This window comes from Herpailurus yagouaroundi, unplaced genomic scaffold (genome assembly GCF_014898765.1).
Source record: "Herpailurus yagouaroundi ecotype Mexico unplaced genomic scaffold, PumYag 28, whole genome shotgun sequence".
Lineage (NCBI taxonomy): Eukaryota > Metazoa > Chordata > Mammalia > Carnivora > Felidae > Herpailurus > Herpailurus yagouaroundi.
The window spans coordinates 168,531,935-168,544,994 of NW_024412376.1; positions in this window are offsets into that span (position 1 = coordinate 168,531,935).

Below are 13,060 nucleotides of genomic sequence, written 5' to 3' on the forward strand. Positions count from 1 at the left end.
CAGAGCCGCTGGGGTTCGCCGCGTCTACCCCGCCGCTCACGGCTCGCTGTGCACTGAGCGTGCGCGGTTCTGCTCCCGTCAGCTCCTGGACACTTTCCGTCGGGCCCAGATCGCCGCTGCCCACCAGGCTGGCCCTGTGTGCGACAGGGTGCACCCCCGGTGCGGTGAGAGCGCCTCCCTGCTGTGCCTGGGCCACAGCCCGTCACGCGGGGACCACGAGAGTGCACGCGGGGAGACGTGGGTGGCTCCCAAGATGCTGCCTTGCGAAAGGTGGCGGCCGCAAGCCCACGCTCCCGCCTCGGCGGGCCCAGGCCGCCCGGCCTGGAGGTGGAAGCCGCGGGTGGCCCACCGCCCAACCCAGGCATCGCTCCAGCCCTTCACCTCGGCCACAGTTCCTGCTGGGACCAAGTGTCCCCGTGCTTCCGTTCTTAGATGCTCATTGCCGAAAAGCGAGAAGTCACTTGCTTTCGTATATTTATCTCGTATCAGATTTTCTTTTTTTTTTTTTTAATTTTTTTTTCAACATTTATTTATTTTGGGGACAGAGAGAGACAGAGCATGAACGGGGGAGGGGCAGAGAGAGAGGGGAGACACAGAATCGGAAACAGGCTCCAGGCTCCGAGCCATCGGCCCAGAGCCCGACGCGGGGCTCGAACTCACGGACCGCGAGATGGTGACCTGGCTGAAGTCGGACGCTTAACCGACTGCGCCACCCAGGCGCCCCTCGTATCAGATTTTCTTATTGATTTTTAAGTTTTTGAACTACGGTACAATAGGGGCCGTCCCTCAGTCGTATCTCATCTATTTTTTTCTGATGCTTACATCATTTATTTGATTTTCTTATCTCACTGCAGTTGCTAGAACCTCCGAGAAAATGTTGAATAGTGACGGCAGGGGCGAGAGTCACTGTTCATACCTGCATTTGTTCAAAGTTTTGTGTTTTCCATGCAGATTGATCTCAGCCACTATCGTGTGCAAAGCCTTTTTCGTTTTCTTTTTTAATGTTTTTTTCTTTATTTTGAGAGAGAGAGACAGAGCGTGAGTAGGGCAGGGGCAGAGAGAGGGGGAGACACAGAATCCGAAGCAGGCTCCGGGCTCCGAGCTGTCAGCACAGAGCCCGACGCGGGGCTCGAACTCACAAACCGTGAGAGCGTGACCTGAGCCGAAGTTGGACGCTTAACCGACTGAGCCCCCCAGGTGCCCTCAAAGTCTTTTTCTATTTTCTATTATGAATAATAATTATTATTATCATGATATTATAGTGAATTATACAGATTTAATAATATCATGATAGGGCATCTGGGTGGCTCAGTCAGTTAAGCATCTGACTTTGGCTCTGGTCATAATCTTGTGGTCTGTGAGTTCGAGCCCCACGTCGGGCTCTGTGCTGACACCTCGGAGCCTGGAGCCTGTTTCGGATTCTGTCTCCCTCTCTCTCTGCCCCTCCCCTGCTCACACTCTCTCTGTCTCTGTCTCTTCCTCAAAAGTAAATAAACATTAAAAAATTTGTTTCTAAATAGTATCATGATAGATTATTATATAGATTGATACCCTATAGTATTAATGATTGCTGAATTTTGTCATATTTCCTTTCAGTACTTATCGATCTGGTTCTATGAATTTTCTGTGCTATTTTGTCAATAAAATTATTTAACTCAATCATTGAGCCACCCTTAGAAGCCTGGCCTAGATCTGCTAAGTTACAGTATATAATTCTGCAGATAATTTATTGGATTCTTTTTGTTATTCTCTTACTTAGATTTTTTTTTCTCATCATTTATAAGTGATATGCGTCTGTAGTTTTTCTTCTTTTTTAACATCAGGTTTTTGTATTAAATTATACTGGTTTTATGAGATGAATTACAGAGTTTTCCATCCTTTTATGTGTCTTGGAAAAGTTAAAATAACACTGGAATGACTTTTCCTCTGACTTACGGTTAGCGCATACTCAGCCGTGAACGTCTGTCCCTGGTGCTTTCCTTCATTCTTCATTTTTAAACCACCTCTCCACTGTCTTACATTCGTCTATCCGTGTTTCCCCCTATTCTAAGTTATTTTGATAATTGGTATTCACTAGAAAATCACCTGTTTGCTCTAGCCGCGCCCCTCCACCGTCCTTCCCGCCTCCCTCCCCGGCTCTCCTTCCCACTCCCAGTTGCACGTGGGTTTCTACATCTCAACGTACACGAATATTCTAGACAGAGACTGTCATCCTCAATCAGGCTTTTAGGCAGCACTAGCGGGTTCTAGTTTATTTTCTATTGGGGGAAGAAAAAGCACTTTATCATCTCTCCTTTTTACTGATTTCTGTTCTACTTAATTAATTTGTTTTTCTCCCCGTAATTGCCTCTTTTGACTTTTTTAAGATGTACTTTGTTGTTTTCATTGTGATTTCCTAAAATGGGCACAAGATCCCTCACTTGTATTCTTTCCTCTGAGCATCTGAGTGATGTGTCCGCTGGGCCTCTGGGCTCTGCTGAGACGTGTTTACATTTTCATAGCTTTCCCGAGACCTTGCATGTTCAGATTCGATTTCCTGTTTTATCTGAGGGTTCCCTGGGAATGTGTTTCTTGGTCTCCGAGTGGTTGAAATTGGGAGTACGTACGTGACTTTTTGTTATTCGCTTTAAATTTTGTTAGATTATCATAAGATCGTTTTCATTGGTCTACTTTTTCATTCATCAAGGTTTTCTGTGCGTGTGAGGACATAATGTCATGGGAAGTACTTACTATGTTTTCCCTCCGAGGACGGTGGAGATCATTACCTACGTCCACCTCCGTTTGCATCTTTCAGCCATTACTAAATGTGATGATGAAGGGAGCCAGGGAGAGTTGCTGTGTCTGCACCCTCGATCCTTCTTTCACCCTTCGGTTTGGCTTTAGCGGTTTGGATCCTATCGGTTGGCACATACAGTTGATGACTTGAACTTCGATCCTTCCCGACACGTGCTCGCTTACTTAACGCATATGTCACCGTGTGCCAGCGTTTGCACTCAGGATCTTGTCCTCTTAGCTCTGTCTTGACATCAGTCTTGTATCCTCTGTTCTCAGTCGAGGTCAGTTTTCTGGTCTTTTTCTGGTGTTCTCCTTGACTGGGGTATATGGACGACATACGCACTGACACTTTCACGCTCACGGTGACTGCTTCTGGGCTAGTATGAGAGGCCGGGGGTGGAGTCCTTCTCTCTCCGTGACCCATGGATGACATTTCACCGTCCTCTGCTTCCAACATCGCAGATGAGAACACCAGGCCTTGTTGACATTTTCTCTCTTGAAGTAACATGTTCTTCGTGTCAGTAAACATGCAACTCTCCCCACCCCGCCTGTCCCATCCGCCCACAAGGTTTCGGGGCTTCACGGGTTTGTGAGGGTGAGGGGTAAGGACGGGCAGGGGCCTCAGCAGCCTGTGTGGGTGACCGGAGGCCTTAGACCCCCCCCCCCCGGTGTGCTCCCCACGCACTCCTGAGGTCTTGGTCAGGAGCGTTTTACTAGAACACAGCCATGCACACTTTCCCGGTGTAACAGCAGAGGTGAGAGGTAAGCCGGACCCCCCACGCCTGCTTTACAGACCGGCAGACCCTGTGCTACCAGGCCCCACGAGGCCAAAGGACCTCCCTGAGGTCACTCAGCAGGCGGGAAAAGGAGCTGGAATCCCCCCGGCCCCTCGGAGCCCAGAGCACTGGCCTCCTTCCATTGCTGGTACCAGGGAAGAGAAGGCGGAGGGCCCGTCTGGGTGGAGGGGAGTGGGTTAGCTGGAGGCCCTCCAGCCTCCCGAGGACCCACACGGTGCCCAGCCCTGCTGAACCCAAGGGTGGGTATTCCCGTCCGGGCACTGCTTCCCCAGGGTGGGCTGCCCCCTTGGACGCCGGACTCAGGGGCTGAGCCGGAACACTCACCACCTGTCACGCTCCCAGACCCATGGGCCCTGACCGGTGGCTGCGGTCACGACATCTGGGGCCTCAGGTGTTCTGATGGCCAGCGCCTCCTCTTGGAGGCGGGAAGGGCCCAGAGACGGGAGAAGGGAGGCAGGACCGGGTTGCCGGCCGAGAAGCCACGGAAGCGAGGCCGTGGCCTCTCTCATTTCAGACGGTGACCGGGGCTTGCCCCCGAGGGGCCTGTGCCCCGCTGGGCGTCTCCTGCAGGTGGCTGGCTCGGGGGACTCGTGGCCCGGGGCTCAACGTATGGTCAACACGCACGACCCCTGACGTGACCCTGAGGACACACACCCTCCTCCTGCGGGACTCCCGCCCAGACCAGCCCCGGGAAGAGGGTCAGCAGACACACCCACACGTGGGGCACCACGTGGGGCACCGTACACGGAGCAGTGCCCTCCAACCGCACCCGCCCCCCGCTCTCCCCTCCCACTTTCAGGTGGTCGGGGGGAAAGGGAGGGCTGATCCTTTCTTTGAGTAGTTGAGATCAGGGGCTCCGGGGTTTTCTAGGGGTTTAAGGTCTTCGGGAATCCCCAGGAGGCAGGGAGGCAGGCAGCTCGTGGAATGCAGCGCCCAGGAACCACGGGGGATCCTGGGCTCTCCCCTGCACACCTCCCGGCCCACCCCTGCATGCCTCCACCTCTGCACGTCGCCCGGCCCACCGCCAGGTGCGCTGTCCATGGTCTGAGCAGGAGGGAGGGTCCTGACATGGGGGCTGCGGCAGGCACAACTCCAGGGTGCCCCCCTGAATTGGGGGTACCTGGCCCCTCGCGAGCAGGGCCCCTGGAGTGTTGTGGAGTATCAGGGCCACCCACGGGCAGCTCCGGGGTGCTGCAGACTCTGGGAGGTGGTACGGACAGCGGGGGCGGGGTGAAGGCGCCAGGCTCCCGGCACTGGTGGGCGGGGGGGGGGGCGGTGGCTATGGGGCTGGCCCTGCCAAGCAGCCCCCAGTCTGTGATTTCCTTCCATTGGTCCTGGTCCCAGGCCAGCTGAGCAAACGCTGACCCACATTTCCACCGAGCCCGGGCGGAAAGTAGGCCACCAGCGAGGCTGGAGCCGGGGCGGCCAGCCGCAAGGCTCAGGGCCGCCAGCGCCTGCTCAGAATTTCCAGGCCCGGAAGACGGAGAGGAAGGCCTTCCCCTGGTCAGTGGGGACTGCTGGCCTCACCGGGCTGGGGGGCGGGCAGAGCCCTGGTTCACTGGCTCTGTCGAGGTGTCTGACCCTCGGCCTGCACCTCCCACGCTCCCAGGGCGGGGGACAGCCTGGGCAGGGGACAGAGACAGAGCTGCCGGACTGGGTGACACAGCCCCTTCCCACGGGGGCTGGCTGTGCCTCTGTAAGGGGCCCCCTCCCTGGGACCCCTTCATTCCCTACCACCCTGGCGGGGGCAAAGCTGCACCACCTTCCTAACCGGACACAACACCACAGACCCCAGAAAGACCCAGTCCCTGTCTTGGGGGGACGGCGGAGGCAGGCCAGAGGGGCAGGACTTGGGAGGGGTCTTGTCCTTCCGTGGGCCCTGCCCCCCATGCTCAAAGCCTAGGCTGCCTGGAGCCCCGACTCTTTGGCCCCTAGAGCCCCGCTCGGGAGGCTGTGCTAGACCCCCTGTGGTGCTCAGCACCGTGGCAGGTGAGGGCCCAGAACCGCGGCTGGGCCACCAGGGCCTCACGGTCCCGCTCACCAGACCCAAGATGGGGCCACAGGGACCGGGGGGTCCTGGGGAAAGGGCCAGGTGAGGGCACTCTCTCTGCTCCAGGGGTGCGGGACCTCACGGGGCCTCTTGCTTTGCCTGGGTGCACCCCTTTGTTGGACACCCCTTTTTCTGTGCACCGTCTGCTGAGTGACCCCAGGGGCGTCCTTGGAAGGTGCTTTTCCTGAGGAAGTGGATCCTCGCCTCATAGCCTATCAGAGTGTGGCCTCCCGTCCGGGGTCAGCAAACGACGTCCCCAGCGCTGTGAAGAGAGAACACAAACCCACTGGGAAGAAGAAAACTGAAGGCCAAGGCAGACGTCCCCGAGTCCGAACCCACTCCCCGGGTCCACAGCCAGCCTGGCCATCGGCGAGGCCTGACTCAGAGCTTGGACAGGGCTGCGTTCGCAGCACCGCGGCTTGGCTGGCCTGTGGGGTCATGAGGAAAGGGGTGACCTCAGTGCTAAGGCATGTGGGGGCCGGAGGGCCATCTGGTGAGCCTGGTCCCATCCCACACCCTGCGGAGGGAGAAACTGAGGCCCCAAGGAGGTGTGGCCCGCACGGGGTCAGGACACGGGGAGCCACGGGAGGGCCCGGTAAACAGCTTTGCCCAGACTCCGGCTCCAGGCTTCCTCAGCCCGCCTGCCCGCCTCCCCCCGCCCCCCGCCACCCTGCGCACCCTGTGCCTCCTCCCCTGCCCACCCACCACGGCCCCGGGCCTCCTCCCTGGTGCTGGGCTCCTGCTGCCCCATCGGAGCCCAGGAAACCTGGAAAGGGGACCGTGCGGTGTGAGGCCCACGGGCCCAGAGGGAAGGGGCCGCTGTCTCGGGGGCCCCTGCACCCTCCTAACCTCCACTGGGAATGTGAGCTGGGCAGGTGGGCGCACGGGGCCTCGGCAGCCCCTCTGGGCAGCTCACACAGCACACGCCTCTCACCGTGCTTGGCCTCGGCCGGCGGGATGGGACATCCTGCCACCCTCCGGGCCCTCCCTGAGGATTTCAGAGCCAGTCCCCGAAGCCCAGCGTGTGGGACAGGGTCCCGCCGAGTGTGGGAGAGGTGGCCCGTGTGCCCCTGGGAAGAGGCGCCCTGGGTGGGTGTCAGGCGAGGGCCCAGGACACACACACACACACCCCCCCCCGCCCCCAGTGTGGGATCTTTTGGCCAGGAGATCCCTCAGCGCGGCCTGCGTCCACAGCCAGGCCGGGGCTGTGGGGGGCACACGTGCACGGGGACCCGACACGGAGGGGCAGCCCCAGCCCTCTGGGAAAACTTGCTGACAAACCTTCACTTGCTCTCTCAGCCCCCCAACCCGGGGCGAATCTGGAGCGGTTTCCCCAGAAGCAGGCGAACATGGGCCCCGTCAGCTAGTTACAAGGCAAGGTCACTTGAAGCCCAGCTGATCGGTGGCTTGCGTGGGGACCGGGGGCTGTGAACAAACGGGGGCGCTTGAGCCCCTGGGTGTGGGCGCAGCAGCCCCCGAGGCCGGCACGTCCCTGCAGGGACCCGGGGGCTCCTGTGGGGCACCGGCGTGGCTCGCCCGGCCCCAGGGTGTGAGCTCGGCACCCACACCTGCCCCGTGAGCTGCTGCGAAGGCCCGAGGGTACCCCCCCACCCCGTCCGGCCCCACGTCCTGTGGAGCCACGCCACTCCCCTGAGCAGGTGGGGTCTGGTCACCTTCCCGGGAACCTGGGCGGCCCCGTGACTGGCGAGGCAGGTCAGGAACAACCAGGCAGCCTCACTGGCTCGCCCTCCGGGTGCTGCCCGGGGGACCCGCCGCCACGCCGGGAGCAAGTGCAGGCCATGCGCAGGGGCCCCGCCCCGCGTGAACCCCTGGCACTGAGTGAAGGGGCCTCCGGTGACTCTGGGCACAGCCTGCCGGCCACCCAGCGGCACCGGGGGGACCCGAGACCGGCTGCCTCCCGGGCCTGCCCCTGGTGCGGCTTCTCTGGCTTCCGAGGCACCGGGTCTCGGGTGCCGGGTCAGGTGCCGAAAGGTAACCGCAGCGGAATCCACACAGGGTCCCGGGTGCTGCCTGCCGGCCAGCGGCTGACACTCCTTCCGGCACCCACGTCCCCGGTCGCACCGCGTCCCAGGGAGCTCCGGGACAGAGGCTTAGGCCAACTTTCTTCCTGTTACTGATTTCAAATTCATTCCACTTTGCTGGGAGGACCTACGTGCGTGGTTTCCATCGCTTGAAATTTGTTGGACTAGTTTTATCACACAGTCCATCGTGGCGACGTCCCTCCCCTGGGCCCCCAAGAGCGGGCGGCGTGTTCCACAGACGTCCGCGAGATCCTGCCGGTTCGCAGCGTCATTCCAGCATTCTCTTTCCTTCTGACTGTTCTCCTTCTTCTGTTTCCTGTCTTGCTACCCTGCCCATTATTAAAACGAGCTACTGAAACAGAAAGTCTCCGACTACGTTCGACCCTCGAGCAACACAGGTTCGCACGCTGTGCGTCCACTTCTACGTGGATTCTTTTTACAGATACGGGACGGCACTGTCCGCGTATTTTCTTCTCCTTGTGGTTTTCTTCGTAACCCGTTTGCTCGAGCTCACGCTGTTGTAAGAAAACAGCGCGTAGCACGTTTAACGACACGCAAAACGTGTGCTTCTCGCCTGTTACGTCAACGGCAGGCTGTTGGTCGTTAAGTTCCGGCGGGGAGGGGGGTGCAGGACCATGTGTGGGTTTTCAGTGCTGCGTCTGTGTGCTCGTGAGGGGCCTAGCTCCCTTTGGATTTGCCCTTCGTCGTTCCAAAGTGTCCCCCGTCCCCAGTCGCAGTTTCGTCCTAAGGTCTCTGCAGCCCGTGTGTTTGCCGTTCGCACGGGGCCTTCCACCCTCACGCTTCAACACGTTCTCGTCTCTGCGCCTGACGACGCCTGTGTCCCGCAGGCCGCGGGCGGGGAGGCCGCGCCTCACTCTCGTGAGCTCTGCCACCGGCCGCCTTTCCACCGGAGGGTTCAGTCGACACTCAGTTTGTATTGAATCTTTAACTCATAGGGTAGGACTTGCTCTGCGTTTTACCCGTTTTCTATACGTATGAGATCTTTTTTGTTCCACCGTCCTTTCATATGGACTTCTTTTGTACTAAACAGGTGTCTTTCAGGGTCCCATTTTAGTTCCTCATTTCTTTTACTGAGTTTTTATTTTATTTCATTTTTTTTTTTGAGAGAGAGTGCGTGCACGTGAGCGAGGGAGGGGCAGGAGGAGAGGGAGAGAGAGAACCCCAAGCGGGTGCCATGCTCGGCGCTGAGCCCAACGTGGGGCTTGACCCCACCGTCCCGAGATCGTGACCTGAGCCGAAATCAAAAGTCGGATGCTCAACCGACTGGACCTCAGGCGCCCCTCTTTCACTGTGTTTTTAAAATTTCTTTTCTTAGTGGTTTCCCTAGGAACTATCATGGATATCTTAATTTATAACAAACCCATTCCTGACCACTTTAATCTCAATAGTGCGCCAGAAACTGTGCTTGTACACGGCGCTGTTCCCTCCTCCCTTAGTGCTATCATCGTCGTATAAATCACACGCGTACACATCATTTGCCCATCAAGGCATGTAGCTGTTTTAACCGTTGCCCTCTGCAGTTGTCCGCGAAATCAGATAGGAGGAAGGGAAGCCCTATAGACTATAATTATACCGTCTTCTGTCCTGCCCTCGGCCGCCGTCCGTCCAGGCGCGCGTATGAGCCACAGTCCGCACCCCTTTCGTTTTGGTCTGACTCCTCTAGTATTTCTGGAGGCCAGGTTTCCTGGTGACGAATTCTGGTTTTGTTTACCCAGGAATGTCTTCATTTCTCCTTCATTTAAAAAAAAATTAACATTTATTTATTTTTGAGTGACAGAGAGAGACAGAGCACGAGCAGGGGAGGGGCAGAGAGAGAGGGAGACACAGAATCCAAAGCAGGCTCCGGGCTCTGAGCCGTCAGCGCGGAGCCCGACGCGGGGCTCGAACTCACGGACCACGGAGATCATGACCTGATCCGAGGTCGGACACTTGACCCACTGAGCCGCCCAGGCGCCCCTCTCCTTGATGTTGGAAATGCAGTCTTCACGCGTAGACCCCTTGGTTGCCACTGTTTTCTTTCAGCACCTTGAGTGGGCCATCCTGCTGCCTCTGATCTCTGCAGTTGCTGTTTGGAAAGGAGTCAGCTGGGAACCCGCCTGGGGACCCCTCCTAGGTGGGACGCGCTTCTCTCTTGCTGCCTTCGAGGTTCCCTGTCTCTGGCTCACGGCGGCGGTTTGATTAGGACGCACCTGGGTGTGCAGCTCTCAACACCCACCCCCCCAGAGTCAGTGGGCTCTTGGCCGCACCCCCCCCCCCGGAGTCAGAGGGCTCTTGGCCGCGCCCCCCCCCCCAGAGTCAGCGGGTTCTTGGCTGCCCACATCACTGTCTTCATCAGCGTGGGGAAGTCTGGCTGTTACTTCCTCCAGTCCTGCTTCTGCCCGCGTCTCCCTTCTCTCCCGGGACTTGGGTCATGCACAGCGGGCATGTTTGCTGGGTCTCTGAGCCTCTGTTCAGTTTTCTTCACTGTTTCTCAGGTTGGGCAATCCCGGTCGACCTATTTCTTCTGGCTGATTCTTTATGCCGCCTGCTCACCCGCCGTGGACCAGCTCCGGCAAATTCTCGGTCTGGTCCGTGCCCTTCTCAGCTCCAGAACGTGGATTTGGTTCTAAGTCCTGTTCATTCCCGGGAATCTCCGTTTGGTGAAACAGCGTTCTCAAACTTTACTTCTCCGGGCATCATTCAGTTCTTTGAACGCACCGAAGGCTGTCTACGCTCGTGTCTGGCAAGTCCAGCCCTGGGATTCGTCAGGGACGCTTTCCATTAACCACCTTCCCCCCGGCGTATGGGCCATGGTTTCACGTGTCTTCTCATGTCTCATAAATTTTTGATGAAAGCTGCTGAACATTTCAAATAATATAACGTGGCGATCGTGAAGTCGAACTCTAGCCGCTCCTCAGAGTTTGTTGCTTTTGTTGCCTGTTTAGTGACTTTTCTGAATTAATTCTGTAAAATCTGTATTTTTGCCACACGTGGCCACTAAGTCACTGCTTCATTAGCTTAGCGGCCAGGACAGAGACTCCGTTAACTGTCCGGGACCGTGCTGTCGTGTTGCATCCTGTCCTGTGCGGTGCTGGCCGTGGTGGCCCTCAGTGCGACGGGTGACTACTTATGCGGACCCTCGAGGCTGCTCACAGGCCCGGGGCCTTCTCAGGCCCTTCCTGATCATGTCCCACCCTAGGAATCGGTGTGGCCTTCTAGATCCCCGGGCATGCACTGGCGTTTTCCATAGCTCCCTGGGGACATCCCATCTCTCAGGTGTTCCTCTTCCGCGTTTGGCTTAGTGTCCTGTTATCCACCGCCCCAGGCAAATGCAAAGTTCTTTAATTGCCTGGACTCGTCTTCCACCTTCACCTCTGGGGAAAAGACTTTTCTCACTGGGTCAGCTCTGAGTCTAGTCAGATGCAGACAGCCCCGTGGGGTCTCCCCGGAAACCAACGGGCAGGTGCGATGACACTTTTCTAGGAACGCCGCCTTGAAAGGGCTCCACCCGGGGGGCTGGGTTTCACCACGAGCGTGGACTGTTCATTTTCAGGCTACTCGAGCTGAAGTGGGGGGCGGGCAAGTTAAAACACCTCAACCTGGTGAAGACACAGGAAACTGGGAGCCTGTGCACCGTCGGTGGGGATGGAAACTGGTGCAGCCGCCGTGGAAAACAGCGTGAGGGCTCCTCAAAATATTAAACGCAGAATCGCCGCATGACCCAGCGATTCCATTTCCGGGCGTACCGCACCCAACAGAACTGAGAGCAGGGTCTCGAAGAGGTGTCTGCACCCCACGGTCGGGTCAGCAGCCACCGCCCCGGCCCCTCAAGAAAGCGGGCCTGCAGGTGTCACCGTGAGGTCCCCAGGGACCCCTGGGCACGCTGGCCTCCTGCAAGTCAGGCTTGGTCACCAGGGATCTGGTTTGCAGGGCCCCCACCAGACAAGGCCCCCTCTGGCTCTGCGAGAGGGAAGAGCAGGCCCGGGCGCTGTGGGTGTGGGGCTCAGCTGCCGAGCACCTACCCCTTCCGGGGCCTTCTGCAAAGCTCAACCCAGGACCCAGGATTCCCAGAGAGATTCGGGCTGTGCGTACAGGAAGTGCTTGGAGAAATCTGGATCCAGAACGGAGCTCAGCGGGAGGAGGGAGGCTGGTGGGCTCAGGTCCCCAGGCGGGTGGGGCGTGGGACGGGCCACGGGTCAGCGGCGCGGCCCTGGAAGTCACTCCTCGAAGCTCAGCGACTGCCTTCCTCGCTGCTCTGGAAGCCAGGCCCTGTGGTGCATCCCCGCCTGCTTGCATCAGTCAGACTTTCCCTGCAGGGGCCCTGATTAAACACAAAGCCGGGATGTGACGGGGTGAGACAGAGCTCCACTGGGCGGGGAAGCCAGGAGGTGTTCCCTGGGACTTACACACAGGGAGGAGTCTTTCAGGTAGTGGGAGCTGCCAGTGCAAAGGCCCTGAGGCGAAACAAGCTGGGAGTGTCCAGCACGGTGGGGAGAACCCCTGGACTACCGGGCCGTTGCCGGAATATTCGGCCATCCAGGACCGAGGCAGCCATCGGAAAGGATGTGTGTTCAGAGTCTGTGGTGTCTGGCCGGAACGAGGCCCTTGGTAACTGTCTGCTGAGTGGGCAAACGAGCAAACAAATGTGTGCCTGTGTGACTGGCGGGATCCCCCTGGGGAGCCAGACACCAGCGCCCGGTCTGTGTGCTCGGGTGGAGACAGCCCGTCCCCGGGTGGGGTTCCAGGCGGGCCTGCGCCACACCCGGCAAAGGCCCTGAAAGAGTCCTTGTTGCATCAGGCGTCGAGAGCTCCTCAGCCAGAATCCAAATGGAAAGCTGACGAAGCCCGCGGGGGCATCCCGGGCTCTGGGACCCTGTGACAGGGCCACAGCTCGGGGGGGAGGGGGGGGGACAGAGGATGATGAGGACACCGAGCTTGCCCAGCCCTCCGCTGCCAGCCAGGCCCGTCCTCGCGCAAACACAGACTTCTGGGAGCCCCTCACATCCCTCGAGGGCCAGTGTGAGCTGCACAAACCATGGCCCCCACCCCGGCTGCAAAGGGCTTCACATCTGCCCCAAGTCAACCCTCAGCAGGGAGGTCCCCCTGGACTGTCCGTCCCGTGCTTTAGGCCAGCTTGAGCTACAACAGGCACCTGAGGTGGGGGTCAGGGGATAAGGTGAGCCTGCTGCAGCCATTTAGAGTGGAGGACAGACAGGCCTGGGGAGTCAGGTGCACAGAAGGCCACCCTGCCCCTGGGGCAAGTGAGGGCGACCACAGAGAGCACAGGAGGTGCACACAAGGACCGGGAGGGGTTGAGCGGTGCAGACAGGGAGGGGGAGGGGTGCAGACAGGGAGGGGAGGGGTGGAGACAGGGAGGGAGGGGAGGGGTGGAGACA